The sequence below is a fragment of the Penaeus chinensis genome, chromosome 39, assembly GCF_019202785.1.
Source record: "Penaeus chinensis breed Huanghai No. 1 chromosome 39, ASM1920278v2, whole genome shotgun sequence".
Classification (NCBI taxonomy): Eukaryota; Metazoa; Arthropoda; class Malacostraca; order Decapoda; family Penaeidae; genus Penaeus; species Penaeus chinensis.
In genome coordinates, this window is record NC_061857.1 from 4791949 (window position 1) to 4798926 (window position 6978).

General features: G+C 33.4%; 1 protein-coding gene across 1 annotated transcript in view; it reads left to right on the forward strand.

Moving 5' to 3' along the window:
- Positions 1-3873, forward strand: part of LOC125046851 (GTPase HRas) — a 17499-nt gene extending 13626 nt beyond the window's left edge. The window contains exon 6 of the mRNA XM_047644845.1: positions 1-3873. This exon is cut by the window's left edge and continues 2859 nt beyond it. The gene's annotated coding sequence lies outside the window, so the exon portion shown is untranslated.
- The last annotated feature ends 3105 nt before the right edge of the window (positions 3874-6978 follow it).

Below are 6978 nucleotides of genomic sequence, written 5' to 3' on the forward strand. Positions count from 1 at the left end.
TTTCAGATTGGCCATTTTATTTTTTTTTTTTTTTTGCCATTCATAAAAGGGGAGCTCCCTTAAGCTCAGATTTGTGATGGTGGATTACGGTTTCACATGACAGATGCTATACATTTTATACAGAAAGAAGATGGCAGAGAAAAAGAAATTGCATCTTTACATATTGATTATTGAGGATGTATAAAAATCTTACATATAATCCATAATTACTTTTTTATAGTTACATTCTTAGGCTGTTTTCACTCCCCTTTTTTGTCTCTTATCTTTTCTCTCCTTTCCTTTCCCCATCCCATGCCTCACCTTTTTTCTCTCCAATTTGTTTTTCCTTTCTCCCCTCCCCCCCCCTCCCCTGTCTGTACTCTTACTTTTTTGTAGCAATAGTTTTTATTATTTCTATCATAGTTATCTGTTACTTGCTCATTGTATTTCTTTTTTCTTTTTTTTTCTTCTCCAAAGAATATATAGGCTTATTTAGTTGGATTTAATTATCGTTCTGTCAGAGAGCCATTCAGTACAGAGATGTGTAAGTATGCACACCCTAGGGCAGTTGTATGAAAGATTATTCTGAAATGTTTAAAAGGTTTTGCAGTGTTGTTGTATGGTTTTTAACTGAATTAAAGATGGTCACAAGTTAATATTTTTTCAATTTTTATTTTTGTGTAAGGATTTTTGTCCAGTTAGTGAAAGGCATATGTGCAAGATTAACAGCTTATTAACTCCAATATCTAACTAAATGAAAATCGATCACATACCAAATTTGCCTAATTAACACCCCTTGGGAAGGATTTTGTGCGAGGTATGAATGTACGATGTTTGTTACTATTTCAATAGCATGTTCGATTTCAGAGCATTTGCTTCTGATCATTCACTGGAAATAATGATGGCTGATCTTTGCTTTACCAACCAGGAAAATCTTTACCTAAACAGAAGTTTGGTGTTTGGGATGAGAAACAGCCTCTTTTAACAATTGGTGCAAAAGTGCTGATTGTGTGTTCAATCCTATTGGAGATAGTGTAACGAGGCATTAGATTAATGGTTCTTCCATAATGGATAAATGAAGGTTTTCGAGTATTGACCCTTGAGTCTTCATAGGTAATTTCAATTCTTTAATGTAACTTGTCCTCTACCAGTTGGCTTGGTTTGATATCTGTCTTGGCATGAACAGACATCTCGCCAATCCAATGTTTAGGCCTGGTATCTAACAGTACTATCAAGATTAATTGATGTCTGTATCAGTTGATTTATTTTGAATGAGTCTTTGTTAACCCATTGGCTGAGCAGGCATCCTTATCAACCCAATTGTATGCCATGGCCCCCTTTTTTGTCATGTTGGCTTGGCTGGGACTCTAGTCATTCCATGTGTGGTCTTGGTTTGACAAGGGTTACACCTGCTCCCCTTTGCGTATAGGAAAGATTACTGATATCTATGTGTTCATTATGTTAAGTCATTACATTTTGTCACTGATTTATGGTTATTAAGGAACTGTGATTGTTCAAAGGAAGCGTTTTCTTACCTACTTCATTAATTATTTAATAAATTCATGTTAATAGCTTAAAGGAGTGCAGTGGGTATCATAGTATGAGATACTACCTGTCATGAAATTTCATACTCTTAATAAACCTGTCTAAAGGAAAGCAGCACTAGTTAGTGATACATTATCCATAATTTTTGTGTTATTTATTTTTCTTTTGAGAGTAGCCAGGCGTGTATATTTTCTTAAAAAGAAACAAACAATGAGCTTGGTAATCTGTGCTATAATATTTCTGCTCATTACACCATAAAACATTTTTTGGACAATTACAAGATGAGAATGAAAATACACATAACCCATGTATTTATGGAAAACAGATGGCTGGGTTGAAGAATAATTTGCCTTTCCACAGAGGGTGACGAGAAGAAATCAAATAAAAGGGTTGCAATTTACCACCATGTTTCAGGTGATGCTTCATTATGTGGGCAGCCAGAGTATCTCAGGAGTTCTAAGACTAGATCCAAAATCAGAAAACATTTCAGACAAGCAAATTTTGTTTCAACACTCATCCAAGCAGAATCTCATAAAAATTACACAAAAATTCTGTTTACAGACATCTCAGGTGCAAGACATACAGATTTGTTAAAGTTAAGAATGTTCCATGTTACTTCATGTGGCTTTTGCAGTAACTTGTTCTTGGTCCTGATTTATTTTTTTATTTTTGTTGATTTTCATTTATAATAAAATTATTAAATGAAATCATCTTTGGCCTTATTGAATTTCAAGTGTTTAAGACAAATATTGACAATAAATAAAGTAAAATGCCAGCTTAAACAGAAAAATATTGGATTTCAGAGGATGACACCTATTCATGGCAAAGATGTGTGCAATACACTTCATTTGCACATTTATAGATAATGCTATTTCCTTTGTCTTTATCCTCCTCCTCTCTCCTTCCTCCCTCTCTCTCCTTCTCTCCCTCTCTCTCCCTCTCTCTCCCTCTCTCTCCCTCTCTCTCCCTCTCTCTCCCTCTCTCTCCCTCTCTCTCCCTCACCTTCATCTATAATTTTTTGTCTTTTTTCTTGCAGTCTCCATTTTCTCAGCTTCTGCCTAGCTGCTACCGTGAAACATCATCTTGGAAACGTAAATGTGATTCTTCATTCATTAATTTTTTTTTCTTTCTTTTTTTTTTTCTTTTTTCTTTCTCTTGTGAGAAATGCATGATGTAAGTCATTTTTGGTCTACTGTTATTATTTCAAGAGTTTAATATAGTTACTTGTAAACTGATGAATAGAATTTGGAGAAGCAATAGGTAGAAAAAACACTAATACAAAACTAATTTTCCAGACATTTGAAAATCCTATGATAATTCCTGTATGAAACTATTTTATCTTCATATTCCTTATGGATTCAGGTTAACGTTATGATTTGTTGATCGAAGTTATTAGTTAATGCCTTTTAAGCTCAGCAGTTCTAGCATGAATTTAATCTAAGCAAATGGCAATATTCTATAATGAATAAGCAATATAACTATATTTGCTCTCCATAACCTCTTGTGAAGTAATACTAAATGGAAATGACGTGCAGTCAACTCTAAAAAACTGGAAAATTCAGTGCCATGCAACACATTAACATCTTGATACCATAACTTAAAGGGCTTTTAACGTGGAGTGAAAAGCATAGGAAATCCCTTATGATCCTTATTTATTACAATAGTATTTTCTTGGCAAATAAAGGATATTAGCATGGGATCTTTGCAAAAGGTTGATAATTAATTTTCTTCAAACAAGGACAAGTGAGACGTAGTATATAGACCTTAACAGTTTGTCCACAAGTTCATGAATACAATTCTAAATATTGAGCAAACCCTAATAAAAAATGGTTGATCAGTGTATTTAGAAAAGTGAGTGAAGTGACTACCACCACCTTGCTTCACTTTTAGTATAACATATGCAGCCAAGTTGTCACAGGAAAAGGGGTGGGTGGACGTACCTATTATGTGGCTTCTGCAGTGTGGATGATTTTGTTGTATATTATTTTTTATTAATATTATTTTGTTTGTTGTTGCACAGTGCAGTAAGAAAATGGGGAGTGGATGTGTGAATACCCTAAGGGATGGCAGCATTCAGGCACATTTATATTCTTTTACATAAGCAGTGGCAAGTATGTTAATACTCTGTGGATAATTTTGGGGAAAAAAAAAAAATGTATGTTTCATAGATTGTCCTGTTGTTTACTGGGTTAACTAGAAATAGTTGTGTAATGAAGAAAAATATGAATAGTATTAGTTTTTATTTGCTTGTTGTTAAAAATGGTGTATGAGCATTCCACGTGGCAATGTATGTGAAGATTAATGGCGAAAGAAGTGTATCAGGCTTTTACTCAAGAAATTACATATTGCTATGTTTAGTATTTTTCTCCTTTAGAAAAATTTTCTTTGGCACATCGCTAAACATCTGTCAACTATAAAAATACCTGTCATGATTATTTCTTAAATTTTGATACCTTGACAAAGTCGGTGCTTCAAATAAAATTTCTAAACAAAGTACATAATTTGTATTGATGTAATCTAACAAAGTGGAATATTCCTGTTTATTATGAAAAGAAACAAAGAAAAATCCTTTTTGTAATCAACCCTTCAAAAGAAGCTTTGGAAATTTGCTAAGTTTTATTCTTGTACGTTAGTGTCATTGATTTTTTAAAGAAGATGCCAGTGTTGTTTCCTCTGCATTCATGGTCATTTTACAAAGTCAATTTCTAGAATAAGGTAGTAACACATCCCAAGTCACTGCTAGTCTTTACATATGATTTAGTACTTCATCAAGGCACCTTTGTTTTAGTTATCCTTCAGGGAAGGTTAACAAATCTCTTGTAATTTGTTTGTCTTGTATGTGTTCATGGTAGAGGAATAATTCATTATTTACCATAGTCTGTTAATGTGGGTTGTCTTTGGAGTATATTCACTGACCAGTTTTCCTATATCCTGCTACCTGAAGTAACTTTATCATTATTAAAGTGAATTTGATATTCAAATTCAGGCATCTCATTGCTGTATGTCTTCCATAGACATTGTCTTTCACAGGCTAGAGTCAAATTCAGATTAAACAAATCACGACACTGTGAGGCATCAAAAGCAAGATCAGGGTTTATATGCAATTTTTTTTTTGAAAACTCAAAACTCCAACTTGATCAGCTTTCAGCCTTTTCATTGCTGTACACCTGTTTCCTTTGCCCAGTTTTATGGTTCCGTAAAGAGGTCTTCATACACTTCTTTATTTTATTTCCTTTACAATTAATTCTATAAATAAGGTTATAAATAGAAATAGTATCCATAACAGTTATCACAAAAACCTTAATTTCTTTTTTAATCTAATAATAGTTATAACAAAAAAAAAAATGTTTTTATGGGGTAAATGGGTGAGATCAGATAGGTCTAGTAATTGCCACCTTGGTAAGCAAATGCTTGTAAAGTTATCTTTGCTAAAACAATACTTGCGTAGATTCAACCATTAACATTTTTACTTATTGAAATTTTTCTACCATGTTTATATCTAAGGTCATTAGCTGCATATTCAAAAAGGGCTTGGGGATAAAGCCCTCAGGTAAAGTTTTTGGTTCAGTAAGGCAATGTTGTGGATTTCCAGTAGGGCCAGTGGTCAAAACAAAAGTACCAGGCATCCAAGATTGCACAGCATTATGGTAAAGTATTGTAGCAAAAAGGGTAAAAAAGAGTTAACAATTAGGATAAGTGGACAGAAGAGGATGAAGAAGAGAAGGAAAAGGAAAGAGGGAGAAAAGACCCTGCAATATTAGTCGAGGCAAGGGCTGAGGTCCAAGGCAGAGGTGATCCCTACATTGGGCCTGCCTCCATCTCCTAACCCCCCATGGCAACAACCAGCAAGGGATTAGGATGGCAATTGTGATAGGATAAGAAAAGCCTTCAGTATTATCAGTATTTTTAATTTTTTTTATTAAATTTCCTTTCATCAAAAATTATACATTATGGAAATTACAAAGCACAGGTGTGTTATTCCTTCTTGGGTCAAAAAAAAAAAAAAAAAAAAAAAAGTAACATGAGAAGATCCAGTCTTGTTATGACCAATCAGAGGTAGACTCATCTTGTACAAAATAGCCATTTTGATTTTGTTTCAATCTTTAATTTCAAAAGATCCCGATCATACATATATATTTTCTTATTTAGGTGGGGGAATGAACATAACAATAACAAAGCTCTACTTCCTTTGAGAATCCTAATTTTCCTTGCATGATGCTTAAACCACTATCTCTTTAGTACTGACAAAAAAAATATATATAAATGTGTTAATGAAGGTAATTATGGAAACAGCAATTTATACTCTATTTGTCCTTAAAGAGTTAGTTGAAAATTATTTTTTCATAAGATGCCTGATAATTATGGCATTCAAGGCTCTAGCAAAAGTAGCATATGCTAATATCAATGATGACTTACAATTATTTTTACTAACTGCTCTCAGATTGAACAACATAAATCTGTTTTATAATAATATCTCTGAGGTTGAATGGGGACACGCATGGGAGTTGGTTTAAATACTCAATAATCATAACAAATTATAAAGTCTAGCAAGATTTTTACAATCTAGAAAAAAAAAAATAGAAAAATTAAAATAAAAACACCCAATACTTGTACACAACATGTTGGATTCATAGGTTAGCAAGATAATAAAAGGTTAACTGGTTGTGATGGCTCTCGGACGATCCACACTCGCTCCTTGCTGGATCCCTATTGTTGTACCTGTGGTAAGGTTACTGAAACTACAAAATAAAAATGGTACTTCTTTCCCTACAGTCCATGGCACATATCTACAGACTAGAGCTTTAAGCTATGATCAAGAGAAACACTACAGCTGAAACATGGAGCAATGCCCCATCTAAACTAGTGCAGTCCAGAACTCTTGCTAAATGGATTCATCTTTTGCACCATTTTGCACTAACATTCAGTACATGCCCCATAACCAGGAATTGAAATCCAGGTTTCAAGTGAATATCTTCAATAAAGTTCTAAAAAAAGTGATGAAAATTTAAAACCAATATACCTGATACTTCAACTATGAATGTTTTCCTTGAACACAGCCCTGTGTTTCTGAGAACATGCCTTTAATACATAAGTGGCTAGTTACTTTTACAGGAGGTGGAGTCACCTGTTGAAAGAACTGTTTGCAAAGAGGCTTGAATTCTCACTAATAAATAGTTTCTAAAATAAATACAAAAATATTCCTTCTGTATCAAAAGAAAATACTGCACAGTGAGAGAGATTAGGTGATTTGTGAACAATTGAGAAATTATACTGGAAATGATGAAGTTGACTGCATGAGTGTTGTGTTCTGTTTAGTGTCACGTCCCAAATGATCCTGAAAATGAGAAAATATTTTTTTCTATGGTATCATTAATTTTGTTGGGAGGGGAGAATGGTACTTATCCATGCAATTATCATCATAACAAATAAATGTATATACATTGCAAATAATAC